The 25,211-nt window shown below is 45.1% G+C and overlaps 2 protein-coding genes across 3 annotated transcripts in view; one reads left to right on the top strand and one right to left on the bottom strand.

Annotated features, from left to right (window-relative positions):
* LOC115659409 (sodium channel protein type 3 subunit alpha) overlaps positions 1–25,211 on the bottom strand; it is a 964,414-nt gene that overhangs the window by 282,915 nt on the left and 656,288 nt on the right. The gene's annotated exons all lie outside the window — the stretch shown is intronic.
* The window catches only part of CSRNP3 (cysteine and serine rich nuclear protein 3), a 155,305-nt gene continuing 132,274 nt past the window's right edge, over positions 2,181–25,211 (top strand). The window contains exon 1 of the mRNA XM_030579488.1: positions 2,181–2,219. The gene's annotated coding sequence lies outside the window, so the exon portion shown is untranslated. The remainder of the gene's footprint in view (positions 2,220–25,211) is intronic.

Genomic DNA, 25,211 nt, shown 5'->3' with positions numbered 1-25,211 from the left:
ATTTTTTTTTTATATTTTCTTTTTTAAAGCGTCCAAAATTAAGGGCTTGTTTCCATTGTTTGTATGGGATTTTTCTGTACCAGTAACACTATTATGATGAAGCTGCATGGTGCAATCTCTTTCCTGCAACTAGATACATAATCAGCAGACCTCTGCTCCCCTACAGAATGAGTTGCCAGATCAGAGCCTAAGAAAGGAAGAGAATGGAGAACACTGAACCACAATTTAAGTACTAAGTTTTTTAAGAAGCAAAAGACAGCTATTTTGTGTTGTGAGATATTCGTATATGAACTGAATTTAGGCTTTGAAATCAGGGGCGGCTCCAGGCACCAGCACGCCAAGTGCGTGCCTGGGACAGCAAGCCACGGGGGGCGCTCTGCCGGTCGCTGCGAGGGTGGCAGGCAAGTTGCCTTTGGTGGCATGCCTGCGGAGGGTCCGCTGGTCCTGCGGCTTCGGCAGACCTCCCACAGGCATGCTGCCGAATTCGCGGGACCGGGGACCTCTCGCAGGCAAGCCGCCGAAGGCAGCCTGCCTGCTGTGCTTAGGGGGGCAAAATACCCAGAGCCGCCCCTGTTTGAAATGCAAAAACCCCACCCCTCCCCAGGCAAGCCCACGGCAACCCCAGCCACAAGGCAACTCCATAAACTCTCCCCTTCAACAGCCACTTATAGTGTCTAGAGCGATACCACATACAGTGGTGACATCTGATACACGATAACATTGCAGTCTCCTCACTCTCGCATAACTCAAACCTTCACACATGCGTAGTGTGCTTGTGAGTTGGTGTGCAGACAGCTGCTGTGTTTTCAACACTTTTGATCTGTTATTCCTTAAACCATGGAAGTGGGAACACTGCAGCATCTTTAGCTAGACACAGAAACTTTTAACATTAGATATCCTAGTATATTGTGATGATAATGCAGATCCTTAGATCCATATAAAAAAATCCCAGCAGATTAAATTTTTTCTGGCAACTGGCAAATCCATAAAAAAATGGCCAGGCTGGTCAAATACCAGCCAGGTGGTAACCCTAGCTGACTTAGACTATTCAGAAAATGATCCATGTGTTTGTGAATCTAGAGCAAAGCTTTACTGACTTGACTCATATGAAATGAAAAAATTGGATGTTACAAAAGAAAAACTTATGAATGGCTTAAAAACTGAAGACGGGGCCACTGGAAACCTGTTTGATTTGTTTTTTAAGAACTTCAGGATTTTGTATTTATTCACAAAAATGAAAACATTAATACGACATTTACTAAATTATTGGCATCTTTATTCATTAGTTTAAAATACAACTGACCTTACCCAGTCTTGACATTTTATTTTTAAGGAAAAAATACCTTCCTGATATCTTCCAGTCTCCCTGGTGAGATCTTCCCTCTGAGCTTACAAACTCTCTAAATCTTGATTTTGAGGGTTTTGTAGAGGACATTTTCACTAGGGAAGAAGGAAAGGCTAACTGATTTAATAGGTCACTTCTATGTCTAACTTCTGTAATCTATTATATATAAAAATATGATTTTATTTCACTCTTTTCCTTCCTGTCTCCAGAATCCTAGTGGAGAAGCTAAAACACGATTGGCCATTCAGTTTTTATATCTTTAAATCTTGCAACCAACTTCTTGTAGAATACAATTTCAAATGAATCCAGAGATGTTGGACACCTACTGAATGATCAGCATTTAAATAGCACGTTTTCGCTTGTTATTGTTAAATTTTACAACCAGCTCCCTAGTGAGATGAAGTGAGTAATTCACACCTGTGTTATAGTTAATATCCCAGTGTGTCTCCAGACTAGAGGAGCCAGCGCTGCCCTAGTTCACAGTTGGGACGATGTCTGTTAAAAGCAGGGTCCATCGCTGTTAAAAGCAGACGGGCCGCAGAGAGCTGCTCCTGCTCCTGGGCTCTGCGACTGGCGGGAGAGCTGCGGCGCTCCCAGCCCAGCCGCCGGACCAGACAGAGAACGTGGCTGTACAACAGCACCACCTCGGGGCTAATGCCGCCCAGTGCAGCGGGCCGCCAGCCACATTGGAGCCGACTCGCCTGTCCCTGCGCCCACGAGAGGCTGCAGGTGTCGCCCTGTAAAACGGAGGGGGCAGGGGAGGGAAAGGCCGGCCGGCCCCCCGCCCCCCCTTCGGCTCAGCGGCGGGCAGGGTTGAGCCCGGGGCGAGCGAGCAATGAGCTACCCCGTGGGCAGCCCCCGAGGCCGCAGCCAGGTAAGGGAAGTTGGGGGCCGATCTGAGGCGGCAGCACAGGCCAGGCGACATGGGGAGAGCTGTTCGCCTTCCTCAGCCGGCTTTCCACTGGGCCCACACGCAGTCAAGGAGCCGCAGAGGCGGGTGGGGGCCCTGGCATGGGAGACAAGCGCACTGCGGACGGTGCTGTTGGTTGTGAGTGGAAGGCACCGGATGCTACGGTAATGGGCGGCGAGGTAAAGCCCGGAGAGGGAGAACCCGGGTGGGAGCAGCAGTGCGGTGAGGCCCCGCAGCAGGGGCAGGAGGGAGCCGGAGCCCCGCTGAGGGGAGCGCAGGCCCCTCTGGCGGTTGGCGTGGAGGAGCGGCTGAACCAACAGAGGAAGCCTGGCCCAGGGACGAGGGGCAGCCTCTGATGGGAGGGAGCAAACAGACCCTGGCTGTGGCCCCTGCGGGAGGAGACTTAGCCACAGAGAGGCAAGAAACTAAAGGGAGCCCAAGCCTGAGTGGCAGCAGTGGCCAAACGTGGTAGGATGTGAGTTGTCCAGGGGAGTCCCAGCAGCCTGGGCAGATGGGCATTTGATCTCCTCTAGCCTCTGACTGAAGAGGGCTGGATGTTTACAGACACTTCCACTTTCTCTCTCCTAATGAAAGCTTTAATTTTTCAGGAAACATTGTAAACACCCAAAGCCATGGAGCAGCTAATTCCATGTAGTCTAGAATTTCCATGGCATATATCTCCTATGGCCCTAGGCAACTGCATTAGACTCGCCATTTACAGAGGCCCCAGGGATCTGAACTAATTTTCAAATAGGGTTGGAACCTATAAAACTTCAGCTTTTCCATCAGAGTGGAAGTGGATATTGAATCCTCTAGGCCTGCCAACATTAATGGGAAAAGAAGCATGTAGTAACATACTTGATCAATAATTGGAGATACTGTTTGGATATGAGAGAGTGAGGCCTGATCTCTCGCTGAAACGTAGGTCAACCTAGCAGTGTCACTCAGGGGAGTGAAAAATTCATAACCTCAGTATGAACAGCTCTAGCTACTGCTTCTTCTGTATCTGTAGACAGTGTCTACGCTATGGTGCTACAGTATATGCAGTTGATGTACCACAGTAGTGTCTGTAGTGTATACAAGCACTAAATCAGTGCCTCTACACTTCCCTTCCCAAGCAACACTAGGGGCTTGGCTACACTTGGGAGTTACAGTGTTGTTGGTGGCTTTACAGCGCTGTAACTTACTCCCCGCCCACACTGGCAAGGCACATACAGCGCTGTATCTCCCAGGCTACAGCACTGGCTGTGCTCCACCTTTGCCTGGGAAATAATGACGATAGCGCTGCTCTTGCAGTGCTAGGGTGCCAGTGTAAACAGTGATTAATCTTACTACGCTGTAACTGACCTCCGGAAGCTTCCCATAATGCTTTTTAAGTAAAGATAACACTCTTTGTTTTGTTGTGAAGTCGGGGCTCCCGGAGCTGCTTATCTAAAAAAACAAACACAGCTACTGTTTGCTTCAGCAGAGGCAGGCAGGGGGATCCCTTTGGAATGTCCACAGCTAGTGTTTGCTTGAGAAGAAAAGCAGCCCGGAGTGGGAGAGGAGGGAGTCCATTTTGGAGCAACTGCTTATCTGATCTGAAGGCTATTTGCATTTAGTGAATGAGAGAGGGGTGGGGGAAGGGGTCAAAACTTTTAAAATGATTGAAGGTTGGTGCTGTGTATCTTCAAGTCCTTAGAAATTGCAAAGCAGGGAGCTGACACAGTGTTGGCTCCAAAAATCCACTGTCTCTGTCTCCCCGACGCTCCCTGTCACACTCCACCCCACCCCCCTCTTTTGAAAAGCACATTGCAGCCACTTAAACGCTGGGATAGCTGCCCATAATGCACCACTCCCAACACCGCTGCAAATGCTGTAAATGTGACCACACTGCCACAGCTGTACGAAGACAGCTTTAACTCCCAGTGCTGTACAGCTGCAAGTGTAGCCAAACCCTGGGGCAGCTGACATGGTTCTTCGTACAATGCTGAAGGATGTAGGATCAGAATGTGGTTGGATTTTTTTGTCCTCCTCCCCTAAATTTTTTGCCTTACTGGGAAAGACAGTATCACAATGGCATTGTAGTAATGAAAACTGCTACCCGGTTTTAGACCATGCTAAATTTCTTTTACAAGGTTTAAGGCCAGGGGAAAAAAACAGGCAAGAAAGTAAATGGACAAAACAGGATTTTATTACACAACTTAATGTATGACTGGTTAAATAATAGCTGATCACATGATAAGGTGCAATATTAATTTCCCATGCAGATTTCAGGTAAATGAGTTATGAAACCTTGTATTGAGCTAGAATAATAAAGTTGGAGTAAAGTGCTGTTAATCTGATTACAGTAATACACTAAAAGTCGATTGATCATGTTAGTCGAATGGTTGTTGAGCTAAAATACAACCTCAAATACATATTATTCACAGATTTACAAGGACAGATCAGCTGTTATAATTAAAAATTCATTATGTTCTAATAATTAAAACCAAGTATCACTTCTTACTCTAGTCACAGTTCCATAGAATCTTTACCTATTCTGTATTTCAGGTGAGACTGAGACAAAGTGATAGGGAAAAGATTTTATGTCCTTTTTACAATTCAGATTTTTTTCAAGCAGTGAATCTGAGGAAGTAATTGGACAGACTGCTTGAACACAAATCAAATTCAGAATAATTTACCTGAAATCAATGCAATTATGCAGGAATGAAATTGGGCTAGTATTTTAAACTATAACACTCAAAGTTTATGGTGTGCAGTAAGTCAAGAAAAGTAAACTGAGGTACATTTTCTTCCTCAAGAGACAAGAGGTTGCAGACTGGCACTCTGGTGATTGTTGCTAATTACACTCTGTATTTTCTAGTGCAACTGATGTCTTTTAAAAATCTGACACAATGGCTGAATTTCTACATTATTGGCAAAGCCAAACTGCACAGGATTTAAAACAAAAAAGCCGTCAGATTATAGCCTCTGGTGGGTATTTTCAAAGCACAAAGAGAAGTTAGGTGCCCAACTACCATTGACTTTCAATGAGAGTTGGGTGACCAACTGCCCTTTCTACCTTTATAACTGAGGAAAATTTTCAAATCAAGGTTAGTGTTAAGAACATTTTAGTGAAATGGCTGTGCAGTTTATGCTGAAAAAACATATTTCTTAGCATTAAGAATTATTTTCTGTTAATTGGCTTTCTTTCTGTTGCACATAACCTTATCCCTACTAAGTTTTTTTCTTAAAAATTCCATCATTGCACTATGATCAGCACAGCTCCATCAGTGATAAGAATGGTGGGACCACTAACTTAGACAGCACCAGTTTCTGCACTACAATATTGTGAAACATTTTGCTTTGAGGTTTTTAAGAAAAAGCTCAGCATAGACACAGCCATAGGGGTTTTTACAAAAGTTGAGGAATAGTAAAAGGATTGTGAACTGAGAGAGGTCACTCCTAACTCTGATGAAAGTACTGCATAATCAGGAAAGTAAAAAAGTATCTGTCATAAACAGATAGCTAAGGGTTAACGTCTCTTTCACCTGGAAAGAAGTGATCTGGAACACCTGACCAGAGGACCAATCAGGAAACAGGATTTTTTTCAACTCTGGGTGGAGGGAAGTTTGTGTGTGAGTCCTTTGTTCTTGGGTCTTCTGTCCGCCTGTATGCTCTCTCAGCTATGAGGAGTGATTTTCTATTTCCTGCTTTCTAATCTTCTGTTTCCAAGTTGTGAGTACAAAGATCAGATAGTGATTTCTATATTTTCTTTTGTATTTACATAGGTATAGTTGCCGGAGTGCTTTGAATTGTATTCTTTTTGAATAAGGCTGTTTATTCATATTTCTTTTAAGCAATTGACCCTGTATGTGCCACCTTAATACAGAGAGACCATTTTTATGTATTTTTCTTTCTTTTTATATAAAGCTTTCTTTTTAAGACCTGTTGGAGTTTTTCTTTAGTGGGGAATTCCAGGGAATTGAGTCTGTACTCACCAGGGAATTGGTGGGAGGAAGAAGTCAGGGGGAAATCTGTGTGTGTTAAATTTACTAGCCTGACTTTGCATTCCCTCGGGGTGAAGAGGGAAGTAATTCTGTTTTCCAGGACTGGGAACGGGGAGGGTGGAATCCCTCTGTTTAGACTCATGGAGTTTGCTTCTGTGTATCTCTCCAGGAACACCTGGAGGGGGGGAAGGGAAAAGGTTTATTTCCCTTTGTTGTGAGACTCAAGGGATTTGGGTCTTGGGGTCCCCAGGGAAGGTTTTTGTGGGGACCAGAGTGCCCCAAAACACTCTTATTTTTTGGGTGGTGGCAGCTTTACCAGGTCCAAGCTGGTAACTAAGCTTGGAGGTTTTCATGCTAACCCCATTATTTTGGACGCTAAGGTCCAAATCTGGGACTAGGTTATTGACATGAGTGGCAGTGGTGGGATAGAATCCAGAAGCCAGTAGGAATATTATATTTTTCTTTTCTCTGCTAGGGGCTTTTTAGCAGAGAGAAACAGTTTGATTTTAAAAGGGAACCGGAGAGAATTTTTTTTCTGCTCTCTCTGGCAGTTGTTGCTTGCATATTAAGCAAGAAACCATTAAGGAGCTGTTAAGGGTCTTTTGTCACATAATAGCACTCCCATTAGGAGGCAGATACCAGCACTATACTCATGCAAATAAAGTGGTTTTTCTGGTTTACTTTACATTGAAAAAATTAGCTAAAGGAAGAAAGGGAAAAAAGCACTGTTGCTAGGCAGACTCCAGGAGGCAACAGAGAACCTGCAGTTCAGACAACAAACACCGGAGGGCACCCCAACACAAGAAAACAGGAACCATGCCTTCCAATACAAAAATGGAGGCCGAAGGACAAATCAAAGAAGCTGAACACAGGCGACAACTGGAAAAAAGACAAAAAGAGGTGGAGCCGAAAGAAAAGGAAGAAAGCATCAAACTGGCAGCCTACAAAAGAGAACAAGCAGCCAAAGAGGCAGCCCACAAAAGAAAACTAGAAGAAGAAGAGGTGGCCCACCGAAGGAAACAAGAAGAAGAAGAGGCGGCCCACCGCTGAGACATGGAAAAACAACAAAAAGAAATGGAAAAACAACAAAAAGAAAATGAAGAAAAGGAAAAACAGAGAAAACATGAACTGGACTTAGCGCAAGCTGGGCTGCATGCGCCAGCCAGTCCTAACAACCCTTTGCCAATTATGGTTCCACATCACAGAAAATTTCCCACCTACAAGGCAGGTGATGACACTGAGGCCTTCTTGGAAAATTTTGAAAGAGCCTGTCTTGGGTACCGCATCCCTGAAGACCAGTACATGGTAGAATTGAGGCCACAGCTCAGTGGACTTTAAGCAGAGGTGGCCGCTGAAATGCCTAAGGAGAACATGAACGACTATAAACTTTTTCAAACCAAGGCCAGATACAGAATGGGGATAACCCCAGATCATGCCCGTCGACGTTTCAGAACCCAAAAGTGGAAACCAGATGTGTCATTTCCCAAACACGCCTACTACATTGGGAAAAATTATGAGGCCTGGATATCAGGACAGAATGTTAAAACCTTGGAAGAACTGCACCTCCTCATACAAATGGAGCAGTTCTTGGATGGTGTTCCTGAGGACATAACACGGTACATACAAGATGGAAAACCCAAAAATCTCGCTGAGGCGGGGGAGATTGGAGCCAGATGGATGGAAGTGGCAGAAAGCAAGAAAGCTACTGTCAAGGGGAACGAATACCCCAGAGGGCACACCGACCATAAACCCTACAACCGAGGACAGCCAAAAACCCCGCCTACAACCCAAGTAAAGCCACAGACACAGTATTCTTCCACCTCACCAGTCTCCAGTAACTCACCTCGGCCCAGTGACCCATCAGATGGAAGATGCTTTAAGTGTAATGAACTGGGACATATCAAGGCCAACTGTCCAAAGAACGCCATCCGAGTGCAGTTCATTACACCACCATCACCCAAAAGATCCCCAGGCCCAGATGCCTCTCAAATACCCTTGGAGCGAAGGGAAAATTTGAGAGTGGGCGGAAAGAAGGTTACTGCGTGGAGAGACACGGGGGCACAAGTGTCAGCTATCCACCAATCCTTCGTAGACCCCAAATTCATCAACCCAAAGGCCAAAGTGACAATTTACCCCTTCATGTCACAAGCTGTAGACTTGCCTACAGCTCAACTGCCTGTCCAGTACAAAGGCTGGTCAGGAATGTGGACTTTTGCAGTCTATGACAATTATCCTATCCCCATGCTACTGGGGGAAGACTTGGCCAATCAGGTGAAGCGGGCCAAGCGAGTGGGAATGGTTACACGTAGCCAAACCAGGCAAGCTTCCAGACCCATTCCTGTTCCTGAGCCATCCACAGACGCCCCGTCTGTGTTACCAGAGACCCAGACAGAGGTAGTAGACCCGGATTCCATGCCAACCACTAAAACAGCCACAGCACCTCCAGTCCCAGGCCTGGAACTGGAACAGCAACCAGCACCAGCAAATGCAACCACATCTTCAAATTCAACGCCAGAGGGTGCCAGCGAGCCAGAACTGGCACAAGCAACAGACAGCCATACCCAAAAGGCTCAGCCAGAGCCTGAAATACCCTCAGGTGCACCAGTGGAGAGCGGTTCACCAGCAACGGAAACAACCCCATCACCTACATTGCTTCCAGAGGGACCAAGCCCAAGTCCACAGTCTGAGGAAAAACTGGTGACCCCAGCCTCAAGGGAATAGTTCCAGACTGAACAGGAAGCAGATGACAGCCTTCAGAAAGCTTGGGCGGCGGCACGGAGCACCCCACCGCCTCTCAGCTCTTCTAATCGATCCCGGTTTGTTATAGACCAAGGACTTTTATATAAGGAGATTCTTTCTGGTGGACACCGGGAAGAAAGGCAGCCGCAAAAACAGTTGGTGGTTCCAACTAAGTAAAGGGGGAAGCTCTTAAGCTTAGCCCATGATCATCCCAGTGGCCATGCTGGGGTGAACAGAATCAAGGACCGGTTGGGAAAGTCCTTCCACTGGGAGGGGATGGGCAAGGATGTTGCCAAGTATGTCCGGTCTTGTGAGGTATACCAAAGAGTAGGAAAGCCTCAAGACCAGGTCAAGGCCCCTCTCCAGCCACTCCCCATAATTGAGATCCCATTTCAGCAAGTAGCTGTGGATATTCTGGGTCCTTTTCCAAAAAAGACACCCAGAGGAAAGCAGTACGTACTGACTTTCGTGGACTTTGCTACCCGATGGCCGGAAGCAGTAGCTCTAGGCAACACCAAGGCTAACACTGTGTGCCTGGCCCTAACAGACATTTTTGCCAGGGTAGGTTGGCCCTCCGACATCCTTACAGATTCAGGATCTAATTTCCTGGCAGGGACCATGCAAAAACTGTGGGACACGCATGGGGTGAACCACTTGGTTGCCACCCCTTACCACATCAAACCAATGGCCTGGTGGAAAGGTTTAATGGAACTTTGGGGTCCATGATTCGTAAATTCGTCAACGAATGCTCCAATAATTGGGACCTAGTGTTGCAGCAGTTGCTCTTTGCCTACAGGGCTGTACCACATCCCAGTTTAGGGTTTTCACCGTTTGAACTTTTCTATGGTCACGAGGTTAAGGGACCATTACAGTTGGTGAAGCAGCAATGGGAGGGGTTTACGCCTTCTCCAGGAACTAACATTCTGGACTTCGTAAGCAACCTACAAAGCACCCTCCGACACTCTTTAGCCCTTGCTAGAGAAAACCTAAAGGATGCTCAGGAAGAGCAAAAGGCCTGGTATGACAGACATGCCAGAGAACGTTCCTTCAAAGTAGGAGACCAGGTTATGGTCTTGAAGGCGCAACAGGCCCATAAGATGGAAGCATCATGGGAAGGGCCATTCACGGTCCAAGAGCGCCTGGGAACTGTAAACTACCTCACAGCATTTCCCAATTCCTCACTAAAGCCCAGAGTATACCATGTTAATTCTCTCAAGCCTTTCTATTCCAGAGACGTACAGGTTTGTCAGTTTACAGTCCAGGGAGATGATGCTGAGTGGCCTGATGGTGTCTACTACGACGGGAAAAAAGACGGTGGTGTGGAAGAGGTAAACCTCTCAACCACCCTGGAACGTCTGCAGCGGCGACAAATCAAGGAGCTGTGCACTAGCTTCGCCCCATTGTTCTCAGCCACCCCAGGACGGACTGAACGGGCATACCACTCCATTGACACAGGTAATGCTCACCCCATTAGAACCACACCCTACCGGGTGTCTCCTCATGCCCAAGCTGCTATAGAACGGGAGATCCAGAACATGCTACAGATGGGTATAATCCGCTCATCTACCAGTGCATGGGCATCTCCAGTGGTTCTGGTACCCAAACCAGATGGGGAAATATGCTTTTGTGTGGACTACCGTAAGCTAAATGCGGTAACTCGTCCAAACAACTATCCAATGCCACGCACCGATGAGCTATTGGAGAAGTTGGGACGTGCCCAGTTCATCTCTACAATAGACTTAACCAAGGGGTACTGGCAAGTACCGCTAGATGAACCTGCCAAGGAGAGGTCAGCATTCGTCACCCATGCGGGGGTGTATGAATTTAATGTCCTTCCTTTCGGCCTTCGAAATGCACCCGCCACCTTCCAGAGGCTGGTAGATGGTCTACTAGCAGGACTGGGAGAATTTGCAGTTGCCTACCTCGATGATGTGGCCATTTTTTCAGACTCCTGGCCCGAACACCTAGAACACCTGGAAAAGGTCTTTGAGCGCATCAGGCAGGCCGCACTAACTGTTAAGGCCAAAAAGTGTCAAATAGGCCAAAACCGAGTGACTTACCTGAGGCACCAGGTGGGTCAAGGAACCATAAACCCCCTACAGGCCAAGGTGGATGCTATCCAAAAGTGGCCTGTCCCAAGGTCAAAGAAACAGGTCCAATCCTTCTTAGGCTTGGCCAGGTACTACAGGTGATTTGTACTACACTACAGCCAAATCGCTGCCCCACTGACCGACCTGACCAAAAAGACCCAGCCAAATGCAGTTAAGTGGACTGATGAGTGTCAAAAGGCCTTTACCCAGCTTAAGGCGATGCTCATGTCTGACCCTGTGCTCAGGGCCCCGGACTTTGACAAGCCATTCCTAGTAATCACGGATGCATCTGAGCGTGGTATAGGAGCAGTGCTCATGCAGGAAGCAACAAATCACAACTTCCATCCTGTCGTGTTTCTCAGCAAGAAACTGTCTGAGACGGAAAGTCACTGGTCAGTCAGTGAAAAGGAATGCTATGCCATTGTGTACGCCCTGGAAAAGCTACGCCCATATGTTTGGGGACGGCGGTTCCAGCTACAAACTGACCATGCTGCACTAAAGTGGCTTCATACTGCCAAGGGGAACAACAAGAAACTTCTTCGTTGGAGTTTAGCTCTCCAACATTTTGATTTTCATATTCAGCACATCTCAGGAGCTTCTAACAAAGTAGCTGATGCACTCTCCCGTGAGAGTTTCCCAGAATCCAGTAGTTAAAAAGTGTTCTTAAAATGTAGAAGTCTGTTAGTTATATACTTAGTGGTATATGTAAAGGTGCATGTCTTGTATTAATCTGTTTATTTTAAAGTTCTAGGAGGAAATCGCCGCCAGTGAGCTTCCCCACTGTCTGCAATTTGGGGGGCGTGTCATAAACAGATAGCTAAGGGTTAACGTCTCTTTCACCTGGAAAGAAGTGATCTGGAACACCTGACCAGAGGACCAATCAGGAAACAGGATTTTTTTCAACTCTGGGTAGAGGGAAGTTTGTGTGTGAGTCCTTTGTTCTTGGGTCTTCTGTCCGCCTGTATGCTCTCTCAGCTATGAGGAGTGTTTTCTATTTCCTGCTTTCTAATCTTCTGTTTCCAAGTTGTGAGTACAAAGATCAGATAGTGATTTCTATATTTTCTTTTGTATTTACATAGGTATAGTTGCTGGAGTGCTTTGAATTGTATTCTTTTTGAATAAGGCTGTTTATTCATATTTCTTTTAAGCAATTGACCCTGTATGTGCCACCTTAATACAGAGAGACCATTTTTATGTATTTTTCTTTCTTTTTATATAAAGCTTTCTTTTTAAGACCTGTTGGAGTTTTTCTTTAGTGGGGAATTCCAGGGAATTGAGTCTGTACTCACCAGGGAATTGGTGGGAGGAAGAAGTCAGGGGGAAATCTGTGTGTGTTAAATTTACTAGCCTGACTTTGCATTCCCTCGGGGTGAAGAGGGAAGTAATTCTGTTTTCCAGGACTGGGAACGGGGAGGGTGGAATCCCTCTGTTTAGACTCACGGAGTTTGCTTCTGTGTATCTCTCCAGGAACACCTGGAGGGGGGAAGGGAAAAGGTTTATTTCCCTTTGTTGTGAGACTTAAGGGATTTGGGTCTTGGGGTCCCCAGGGAAGGTTTTTGTGGGGACCAGAGTGCCCCAAAACACTCTAATTTTTTGGGTGGTGGCAGCTTTACCAGGTCCAAGCTGGTAACTAAGCTTGGAGGTTTTCATGCTAACCCCCATATTTTGGACGCTAAGGTCCAAATCTGGGACTAGGTTTTGACAGTATCAGTAACCAGTAGTTAGAGCAGACTGAAACAGGAGAGAGAGCTCTCATTGCACCAACAAAGGAGAAGGAGCTGTGAGGGAGCACTGCTTACTTCAGCCGGAGAAAGGAGTAGGAACAGTCTTCTGCTTTTAGCAGAGGAGCCTGCCACTTCCCAGCACTTTAAATCCTGGCATACCAGTCACTTGCACACCAGCAATTTGAAGAGGTTTTACAGGCCTTGTTTAGCCTCCTATTGAATTAATGTTTAGCAAGGTAACCCCTGCAGCACAATGTAAATCTAGTAGTCCTTAATATAGGAAGGGCTTAAAATGAAAACTGCAATAATTACACCTAAGAAACTTAATGTAAAGATAATAAAAAACTACCCACACTCTGCCTAAGATGGACTTCACCATCATGCTGGATTATTAATCATATTTATCAGGCTAGTGGCTAGCAGTCAGTCAAGAACGGGACCCTTTTTTTTTGTTATAGAATAAGAGTGAGTCTCTACCCCAAAAAGCTTACAATCTAAATAGGGAAGACTGGCAGAGAGTAGGGGAAAGAGATGGTACATACAAGTAGAGCGTACAGTGCCGGGGCTACAAACAATGTGTTTATTAGGATGAAGAGGGCATCCAGTTTTCCATCTGTGTACACCACAGTCCCTGCTTCCTAAGTGACAAAAGGAATTGCTGCACCTAGTTTTTGAAACAGGATTATCATGCTCCATGTCCTCCGGTGGGAAGAGGTGTTCCCTAGGTGACCAGTGGAGTAATGACATCAAGAAAATGTCAAACATTCACATAGCAAATCTGGCATTCTGAGAATGGCAGTGTTGTATAGCCAGTGCTAAATAATGTAATGTTTAAGGAACTTTACTGATGTGATTTTAATAACTCCTCTGCGGCCGTTTCAGCCCAGGAGTGTGTCAGCGGTAAAGTGGGAGCAGAAAGGAACAAGTTGGTTCAGCAGCAGATCACTGTAATGTCTGACTCCCAGATTACTTTTATGTTCTATTTAAATAGTATTGTCAAAGTGACAACAACAACAAAGACTAGAGTAATTGTGGTCATTAAAACAATAAGCATTATTAAACTGACTGTAAAATAGGCAATTTTACATTTGGGACTGACCATTCTGTATACAGATTCTGAACTATGAACTCTGCTGTAATACATTCTGCCTCATGGTTTGTGTTTGAAACCTCTGACTACTCGAGGAGCATACCCCACTCCTTCATGTGTGTTAGGGTATGGCTACAGTTGGAGGTGTGCAGCACTGGGAGTTACAGCTGTGTTCGTACAGCTGCTTAGGGACAGCGCTGCAGTGTGGCCACACTGACAGCTACCAGCGCTGCAGTGTGGCCACATTTGCACCATTTTCAGCGCTGTCGGGAGTGGTGCATTGTGGGCAGCTATCCCACAGAGCATCTTGTCCCATTTTGGCACCATGGGTTGTGGGAAGGGGACGGAAGGGTGCGGGTCATTCCGCTTCCTGTCCCAACGCCCCGTGGTGCATTGCTTCACATCCCAGCAGTTTGGTGCCATTGTGAGTCTCTGTGCAGCGTGATTTATGTGGGAAATGAAGCCAGCACATCACGTTTGGCAGTTGAGCTGTTCCTTCAGCTCCAAAGTGACAGTGAGGATTCCGACGATAATATCGAGTCGCCTGACGCGTGACACTAAATTGCTTGTGGCAGTAACGGACATGCTCAGCACCGTGGAACGCTGCCTTTGGGCTCAGGAAACAAGCACTGAGTGGTGGGATCACATCGTCCTGCAAGTCTGGGATGACGAGCAGTGACTGCAGAACTTTCAGATGAGAAAAGCCACTTTCATGGGACTGTGTGAGGAGCTCGCCCTCACCCTGTGGCGCAAGGACACGAGATTGAGAGCTGCCCTGTCAGTGGAGAAGCGGGTGGCTATTGCAGTCTGGAAACTGGCAACTCCAGACAGTTACCGATCGGTCGAGAACCAGTTTGGAGTGGGAAAGTCGACCGTTGGAATAGTGTTGATGCAAGTTTGCAGGGCCATTAATCGCATCCTGCTAAGAAGAACCGTGACTCTGGGGAACGTGCAGGACATTGTGGATGGCTTTGCACAAATGGGTTTCCCTAACTGTGGAGGGGCGATAGATGGGATGCATATTCCTATTCTGGCACCACCCCACCTGGCATCCGAGTACATTAATTGGAAGGGGTATTTCTCTATGGTTCTCCAGGCGCTTGTGGATCACCGTGGGCGTTTCATTGACATTTACACAGGCTGGCCTGGAAAGGTGCATGATTCACGCATCTTTCGGAACAATGGCCTGTTCAGGAAGCTGCTGGCCGGGACTTTTTTTCCCAAACCAGAAGATCACAGTAGGGGACGTCGAAATGCCCATTGTGATCCTTGGAGACCCCGCTTACCCGTTAATGCCTTGGCTCATGAAACCGTATACAGGGAAGTTTGACAGGAGCAAGGACCGGTTCAACTGCAGGCTGAGCCGGTGCCGAATGACTGTGGAGTGTGCTTTTGGCCGTTTAAAGGGACGCCGGAGATCTCTTTATGGGAAGCTAGACTTGGGGGAAAGCAGCATCCCTGCGGTTATATCCGCGTGCTGTACCCTCCATAATATTTGTGAAGGGAAAGGTGAAACATTCAGTCAGGAATGGACCTCTGAGGTTCAACGCCTGGATGCTGAATTTGCACAGCCAGAGAGCAGGGCTACTAGAGAGGCCCAGCACAGGGCTGCAAGGATTAGGGATGCCTTAAGGGAGCAATTTGAGGCTGAAAGCCAACACTAATGTTTGGTGCCTTGCACGGGAGTGAAGTGCAGTGGTTACAATGATTTGCAGTGCCTGTTTTTTCCGTGGGGTACGGTATCTCACTTTCTGCAATAATAAAAACTGTTTTAAAAGCAAAGAAATCATTTATTGAAAAGAAAGTAAGTAAAAGGGCAGGGGGGTAGGGTGGTGAACTGTACAGTCAGAGGTTTGAATATGTCCTGCCTGGAGTGCTGTGCAATGACTGCTGCACTTCAGGATGAAAATGCTGCATGGTGATGGGGGTTGAGTGCAGAGGGTAAGGGTCATAGTTTTCAGGGCTGATAAGTGAACGTACAGGTGTTGGGGGCAGCTGGTGGTGGTAAGAACCTGGATGCTGGAGGAGGGGGTTTTGAGCTGACATTGGGGCACAAGGGAGAGAGCTTTGGGACGGGGGCGGGGGCAGCACAGTAGTGCTCTGCCTGCATGGCTACCAGTGACTGCATACAGTCCGTTCGGCGCGCCAGGAGGCTTATCAGCTGCTTAGTGCTTTTCTTCTTAGCCAATTCCTTTCTCCTGCTTTGTGTTTCCCTCCACTGCTGAATCTTTTCTCTCCAGTCCTGAAGCCTCTTGCTCTCTCTGGCAGACTGATTCATAACTGCTTTCACCAAATCTTCTTTGCTTTTTGTTGGTTTCCTCCTCAGGTTTTGTGGCTTTTCAGCAGTCTGTGATAGGGCTAGTATGTTACTAGTACTAGTCAAGGACACTGTCATTAGAAAAAAAACAAAAATGGAAACATTTATTACAGAGGCTGCATTGTGTATAATCGCAGTGAAGGAGTTTTTAGTCTCATTGTAGCATACTTTACACATAGCAGGCACAGCACAGAGAGGCCACAGCACTGAAGACATGGTGAGTAATGGGAAATGAGTGCAGGAGTTAAGTAATCGTGGAAGCCATCTCGCTGCTGCGGCTCACCTGGGAAGGGGGACTTCTTGGTTCAGGGCTGCACTGGGGTTTCTGTGCATTGGGAAAGGCAGAGAGCAGCGTGGTGGGAACTGTACTGAACTCTATCCCTACATTTTACACAGGAGTTAATCCTGCAAGACATCTCGCTGCTGCGGGTTACCTGGGAAGAGTGGGAGGGTCTTCTACAGCAATGCGGATTCTGCCCTGGTCCCTATGCAGCTTGTCTGTGTGCAGCAATGGTCCCCCCACCCCTCGCGGCACAGTGGCGCGGACATGTTAGCCTGACTGGGACAAGGACCACAGTGGCTCTCCCTATAAACTTGCGCAAGTGCATTGCCCACGCTCTGGCAGAAACTTTTGAAGAGATTACAGACGCCTATTACCAAGACGTGATACACCACATCAATGGGCTATTGCACATCTAGGCATGCATGTATGCAGCCATAACCCCCCCTCCTCTCCCGAAACATTTCCATCCTGAAAATAAAAGCTGCTTTCCGGGAACACGCTTCTCTGCTTCTTCTTCACCAACAAGTTCCAGCTGCTGCGACTGGCTAGCTTCCTCCTGGCTTGAGAAGAGCTCCTGGCTGCATGCCTCCTGGGACTCCAGGGTGTCTCGCCCCACCCCAGTACCCTCACTATTGGTTTCCTCCCCCCCACCTCCCTCTCCTCTCCCTGCTCTGAACTGTCCATCATGGTCCTCGGATTGGCAGTGGGGTCACCCCCAAGTATCGTGTCCAGCTCCTTGTAAAAACAGCAGGTCGTGGGGGCAGCACCTGAGTGGCGGTTTCCCTCACGGGCTTTGCAATAGGCACTCCGCAGCTCCTTTACTTTAACCCTGCACTGCACCGCGTCCCGCTCATGGCCCTTTCCAGCATGGACTTTGATATCTGCCCATAGTTATCATAATTCCTACGGCTGACTGCACAGCTTCCTCACCAAAAACACTGATGAGGTCCAGCAACTCGCCAGTGCTCCATGCTGGGGCTCCCTTGGCGCGTGGAGGCATGGTTACTGATTGATTGCACTCCACACCTGGCTGAGCAAACAGGAAGGGGATTTTTAAAATTCCCGGGGCATTTAAAGGGTGGGTCACCTGAGCCCAGGGCAGTAGAGTGCAAACTGATGAGCAGACTGGCTGAAAAGGTATTCTGTGATACCTCCTAATACCCTGGAGGCCAATAACAGCGGTTTTGGTGGCCACACTTGACGAGCAGCGCTGCATCACCAGCGCTGCAATTGTTACACCCCAAGCAGACCAGGTGTACAGCCAGCACTGCAGCCAGGGAGTTGCAGCGCTGGCTGTGCCTTGCAAGTGTGGACACAGAGTAAGTTGCAGCGCTGTAAACCCACCACCAGTGCTGCAACTTTCTAGTGTAGCCATGGCCTTAGATTTCAGCTGTCTGTTATTCCAGATAGGGAGCAAGATAAAGAATAGAGTATGAAAAATTAAAGCACTTGCACAGATTCTTTCTATTTTCTGCATATGACTGAACATGAATTATTTAAATGTGTCTGTGGCTGTTACACTTGAACAGTTGAGTTTAAAATGATAATTTACTCCATATTATGAAATGATTGGAATATCCAATAATATTGCTTTAAACACGTTTTTGTGGCATGTTAGTTGACGTGAGAGAAATCTGAATTCCAATTTCCGTCAGATGCATTCAAATAGTTTGTGAAATTTCAAACTTCCTAAATTTGAACCCAGAACTTTGACACAGTCTGACTTCTTCCCCTCCTCTGGGATCCTAATCATACTTCAAAACAATGTTTTTTTACATGCAGCTATGGTATCATGCTTTAATCATTATTTGTTTTGTGTTGAGCAATATCAAGTCTTGTTAGTGACAGATTTTTGTTTACTATTTACTTTCCCTATTTTGTGTTCAGACACTGGCAGTATGGAAAAAGCAAACCACTATATTGTATTTAGTTATATGGTACAGAATGTTGTTACCGTGAATTTCAGTAAATTCAAAACAAAAACTCTTTAAAAAGTACAGAGTAGAACATAGCCTAATTTAGCACTTTGACATTGGTTGACATGAAATAGAAATAGCTCTGATTTCAGAGTAGCAGCCATGTTAGTCTGTATCCGCAAAAAGAACAGGAGTACTTGTGGCACCTTAGAGACTAACAAATTTATTTGAGTCTAAGCTTTCGTGGGCTACAGCCAACTTCATCGGATGCATGCAGTGGAAAATACAGTAGGAAGATTTACATATACACAGAGAACATGAAACAATGGGTGTTACCATACACACTCTAACGAGAGTGATCAGTTAAGATGAGTTATTAGCAGCAGGAGAGAGAGAAACTTTTTGTAGTGGTAATGAAAATGGTCCATTTGCAGCAGTTGACAAGCAGTTGTGAGGAACAGTGGGGGTGGAGTAGGGGGAATAAACATGGGGAAATAGTTTTGTGTAATGACCCGTCCACTCCCAGTCTTTATTCAAACCTAATTTAATGGTGTCCATTTTGCAAATTAATTCCAATTCAGCAGTCTCTCGTTGGAGTCTGTTTTTGAAGTTTTTTTGTTGTAATATTGGACTTTTAGGTCTGTAATCGAGTGACCAGGGAGATTGAAGTGTTCTCCGACTGGATTTTGAATGTTATTATTCTTGACGTCTGATTTGTGTCCATTTATTCTTTTATGTAGAGACTGTCCGGTTTGGCCAATGATTTGATTACAACTACAAAATGTTTTTTCTCTCCTCCCGGTAATAGCTCACCTTAACTGATCACTCTTAGAATGTGTATGGTAACACCCATTGTTTCATGTTCTCTGTGTATATGTATATCTTCCTACTGTATTTTCCACTGCATGCATCCGATGAAATGGGCTGTAGCCAACAAAAGCTTATGCTGAAATAAATTTGTTAGTCTCTAAGGTGCCACAAGTACTCCTGTTCTTTTTGAGAAATAGCTCTGTTCTTTAAATACCATATAGGTTACCTAGTAACTAGAGAATTGTTATAAAGCTATTGGATTGTTCTGTTTCCACAGTGATTGGTGGCCTGAGTTGCACTGGGTTGTGTTTTTGTTTTCATCTTTTTTAAACAGCTAAATATAGAAAGGGCTGGGAAATTATTTAAAGATAGTTGGTTAGTGGCTGATTTGGGAGAACAGTTAAAGGAGAAAAAAATTCATCTGTTTGGCTGTGGTGATAAAGTCTGCTTAGTATTTATAGAGCTAAGAAAAAGATTTCTTTCTTGATGAAATGATTATTCCAATAGATGTTACACTAGTTGCTGAGAGATCAACGCAAATAATTATCTGGCCTTTTTCTTATCTGTGTAAACTTTTTATTTATTTATATCATTTTTTTAAGTTATTCTGCTGCCTTCTAGCTTGCCCTAAAATAAGGCACTCATAAGTGTTCCCACTGCTTCCCATGAGTCAAAGTGACAGCACCACACAAGTAAAATGATAAAGGTACACTGTGAAAAGTCACCAACTCAGGTGTTGCCCACTCAGCTGTTATAATCTCTTGTTGTAAATAAATATTTCTTGACTCTTTGAGGCAAGTTGTCCTTACACTTGCAGTCTTTGCAAAACAGGGAAAAGGTGCCGAATGTGATCTCTAAGCACTATAATCCTATTCTCCTCTAGCTTTGAGAAATTAAATTCTCATTACAGTGCTTACATGGTTAAAAATTCTTCTGGAAACTACCCCAATCCACAACAGCACAGTTAATTGGTTGTAAGGTGTGTAGAGGATTTACATGATGGATGCACAACTCTGGTAAAGAGTGTGGTCTAGGTCAAATATGGAGGAGAATGGGCATGTCTAATAATCATGGCACTGAGAAGCCTTAAAATGTCAATCTCAAAGGCGAGAGATGCAGGTCTCCACCCAGAAGAAGTGATGGGTTAAGTCAGAGGTGGACAAACTTTTTGGGCCGAAGGCCATAATTGGGTGGGGAAATTGTATGCAGGGCTGGGCAGGGGGTTGGGGTGTGGGAGGTTGTGTGTGTGTGCGGGGTGTGGTGTGCAGGAAGGGGCTCAGGGCAAGGGATTGGGGCAAAGGAGGGGTGCGGGGAGTATGAGGGGACTCAGGGCAGGGGGTTGGGGTTCAGGGGGTGTGTGGAGTGCAGCAGGGGGCTCAGGGCAGGGAGTTGGGGTGCACAGAGGTGCAGGGTGCAGCCTTGAGCTCAGGGCAGGGGATTGAGGTGCAGGAGGAGTGTGAGGTGCAGGCAGGGGGCTTAGGGCAGGGAGTTGGGGGGGTGGGGTGCGGAAGGGGTTTGGGTTCTGGCCTGGCACTGCTTACCTAAAGCGGCTCCAGGGTGGCAGTGGCACACACTGGGGCCAGGGCACGCTCCCTGCATACTTGCCCTGTTCCCGGGCCTGCGCCACTACAGGAAGCACTGCGGCCACTGGGGGAGGCGGAGGGCTCCGCATGCGCTGTCCTTGCTGCGCCTCCAGGTACCTCCCCCGAAGCTCCCGTTGGCTGCGGTTCCCTGTTCCCAGCCAGTGGGAGCTGCGGGGGGTGGTGCCTGGAGGCAAGGGCAGTGCAAAGAGCCCTCTGCCCCGCCCCGCCCAGGGTCACAGGAACGTGATGCCATCCGCTTTTGAGACCAGCACGGGGCCTGCGGCGCCACGGGGGATAATCCCATGGGCTGGATCCAAAGCCGTGAGGGGCTAGATCCAGCCCGTGGACTGTAGTTTGCCAACCCTTGGTTTGACTTTCTTTAAAAATTTGGCAGCAACTATATACTACTTGAATGTTTTCATTTAAATTATTTTAATAGATATTTGAAATGATGACAACCTTAGTTTTTAAATAGATTCAATATTAAAAATTAAAGTATCTAGTGAAAGTCCGATTTTAAATAAAAATATATATATTTTAAATCCATCCTATTCTGCTGTGTTTATGACCTGCACCCTGTGGAAGGCACTTCAGGATTGGGCCCTGGCATTTCAAATGTAGGATTAGGGCCCTTAGACAAATATTCTCAATTGCATTTCTATGTAGTGCCTTTCATGCAGCAATCTCAAGACATTTTACATTATTATACACATTTGAGAAGAGGATAAATCAAGCACTTCTCACTATACAGCCCTAAAATGCAGGGGTCCCCAACTTTTATTTTTCATTCTATTTTTATATGGCAAATGATTTTTCAGATACAATTTGATATTAATTTTAGGGTTTTTTTTTCTGAATGAGAAATGTTGTAGTGTAGCACAAAGGAGAGATGACAGCTCTATGACTTTTGATGTACTGTTTTAAACAGTTTTTTTTTAGTAGTTTATTTCATTGTCCTGTGTATAGAGGCATTGAGCAAGATAGATCATTAGCACAGTAAACATTCTGTGCCGCCAGATGCACCTGCATCCACAAAACAGCGTTAATAAAAGGTCTAGCAAAGAAAAACAATATATTTTATATACACAATTCTGTTTTTATATATTATATACACACAAATTATTACCGCCTTCCAATCTATAGAGACAGTACATGGCTGAATGCCTTAAACTCACTAAACATTTGTAGTTTGGGACTTAGATTTGAGGAAATCCTTTACTTTCAGGTTGAAGTCACCCAGGCATTACTGATAAGCAAACCCGAGTCAGTGAGTGATTTCCCAGCAGATGTTTTCCGTTATTCTATTGCTTTGTCATGACTGATTTTCTTTTTTACAGTTTCCCTGGCAGCAAGGATTTTTGATCCACAAAGAATAATATTGCATAAGGCTTACAAATTTTCTTTGTTAACAGGAAAACGTTGAACCATGAAAGGAACTGATAAGCACTTCCGTGTGTTTTTAATTAATAATCAGTGTTCTGATTGTAAGATCACTGTGAAAATATGAATTTCTGTTTATAATAGAAAGCCGGCTCCCTTTTCTAATTCTGCAGACAATACAAAAGGATAATGGAAAATATGTGAAGGCTTATTGCAGTTGTAGCACTGGAAATACGTTATTACTGTTAGCTTGCTAGTAAAGTACAACTTGAAAAATACATGGCCACATGTAAATATGCGGTGATATATATAATAGAAGATTGCGTCGGTTAAATTCACCCAGGATTTATGCTGATGCCTACCAGCATAAACTGTGGCATAAGACCCTTAGTAGCAGGCCCAAATGATTGAATTTGTTTGAATTTTTAAACTGCATTTATTAATTTTATTTAATGTTTTGGAGTGCCTTTTTATGCTTTGAGATCATTGCATATTTACATACAGTAGCTCCTCACTTAAAGTCGTCCCGCTTAATGTTGTTTTGTTGTTACATTGCAGATCAATTAGGGAGCATACTCATTTAAAGTTGTGCAATGCTCCACTCTTAATTTGTTTGGCTGCCTGCTTTCTCCACAGCTGTTGACCACATTATTTGCTGTATTGCTAATGCAATAAATTCAAAAGTATAATACCTCAAACCATAAGACTGGGAGTTGGTAAGCCTGGGCTGTATTCCTGGCTTTACTCACTGACTCACTTTGTAATCTACATTGAGCAGATATCTTAACCTCTCAGTTTATCCTTCTGAAAAAATACATATAGTAATAGGTGAATATATCTCTCACAGGGTTATTACTAATTTTAATTAAATAAAAAGTCCTAGTACAGTAGGACTAACCTGGTACTCGCCTTTTGATAGTGCTCTCTTCATGGCACCAGTATATGTGTCCTCGAATATTAGGATTAAATAGGCATTTATATATGGCAGATAAAAACTGGTTCACACGGAGTTGCCTTGGCACTTCGCTGGCTGTTTTTATAGTCTTCTCATTCCTTTCAGTGATATTTTTCTGAATTTAGTTGTCTGTGATTCTTAACCAGGTATTTAGTAAGACCTAATTATTAAAATAAAAACACTTGAATAAAATTGTTTGAAAATTCAGTTTTAAATGTTTTCAGCCCCACTTCTAAGTACATTGATTCCATTGCTGTAATCAAAAATATAATCAGATGCTTGCTTTGCCTGCTCTCTGAAAGTTCAGTCTTACAATATTGGGGCCTGATCATTCTTCCTCTGAAATCTCTTATGAGAAAGTCGTATTGTATTTATTAGAGATGAAACAACAGGGTTCTGTACAAAATATTCTAAAAATCTGTAGAATTTAATTGAGACTAAGATCAGGTTATATATGATTTTTCAACTACCCTCTACAATTCTGCAGATAATTCAACTGTATTTTCTTTTAAAATTTGTAGGAGGTTTCCATAAAGAGTCATTGAGGTTTTGTTGTTACTCTGTGGGAGTATGAGCAGGCTTTTAAGGACATAATGATTATTATTATTTATTTGATTTACTCTAGCATCTAGAAACCCTAGTCTTTGGAGAGTTTGTACTAGATGCTGTACAAACACAGACCAAGAAGATGGTCCTTGCCCCAAAGAGCTTACAGTCTAAATATAAGACAAGACACAAGAGACGGAGACGGACAGACCTTTTGGGGGAGTACAAGAAACAATGAGACAACATTGGTGTGCCGGATAGGCAGTGGCCTCCATACACCATTGGTCTAACCAAGGGGAGTTTTAAGAATGAATTTGAAGGAGATAGTGAGGTAGCTTTGCAGATTTTTATGTGGAGCACCTCTCAAGCATGTTGGGGAATGTGAAAGCATGAAGATACTTTTGTGTGAAAGTGTAACAAGTGGGTGATGGAGGCAGGCAACATGGGCCGATCTTAGGCCAGAGCCAATCTCTTAATAGTGAATGAGAGATGATAGATAGAGTGGGGATAGGTCGGAAAGGGCTTACAGTGAAGACAAGTAGCTTATGTTTAATGCAATATAGAAGAGAGAGGGAAGCAAAGGGGTCACTGTTGTCAAAGTGACAGGCTAGGACAATGATCATTGCAGCAGCATTCTGAATGAGTATGAACAGGGCAAGATTGGATTTGCCAAGCCAGGGAAACGTATGTTGTAGTAATTGAAACATTACATGAGGTAATGAGAGCATGGACTAGAGCAGTGCTTCTCAAAGTGGTGGTCCGTGGACCAGCCCTCATGAGAGCGTCAAGTAGGATAATAATATGGCACCGGTCCCTGGCACATTGGGGGAAAAAAATTGCTGGTCCCCCACATCAGGTAGCTTGAGAAGCACTGGACTAGAGTTTCATCTGTGTGGATGGATTAGGCTATATATTAGAGAGAATATATGGAGAGAATCAGCAAGATTTAAATATATAGCATAGGTGTGAGGATCCAGAGAGAGGTGCAAGTGGAAGTTGACATCCAGGTTACTGGCATGAGTGACAGTCAGCATGATGTTGTTATCCACAGTGGTTGAGAGAAGATTAAGAGCTCCATTTTAGCCCTGTTGTGCTTGAACTGTTGTGGCTAGATACCCACAAAGAGAGATCTGAGAGACAGGCTAACATTTTAGTTTGGATAGGATACAGTCTGGAGTAAAGAGATGGATCTGTGAGTCATCTGTGTAGAGATAGTAGAGTTAATGGATTAGATTATCCAGAGATGGGGTACAGAGGGAGGGGACCGAGGACAGAGCCCTGAGAAACCCCTTGCTCTCCCAGAAAGTTGAGTGTGGGAGTGAGTGGGAGTAGGTACTTAAAGATTTCTCATATTATAACACTGAAGAACAGAATATATTATATGCTGATAAAAGTATGTGATGCATGCCTTTATTTTACTCATCTTCTATAGACCTGAATAGAAATCCCATAGAATTTAATAGAGAATTAGAAATCTGCTATAGAGTTATATATGACTTAAAAAAACACTATAGAAAGAATCTCATTTTCTATTAAATTCTGTCGTTTTTTT

This window comes from Gopherus evgoodei, chromosome 11, assembly GCF_007399415.2.
Source record: "Gopherus evgoodei ecotype Sinaloan lineage chromosome 11, rGopEvg1_v1.p, whole genome shotgun sequence".
Taxonomy (NCBI): Eukaryota; Metazoa; Chordata; order Testudines; family Testudinidae; genus Gopherus; species Gopherus evgoodei.
This window is presented reverse-complemented; position numbering and strand designations above follow the sequence as displayed.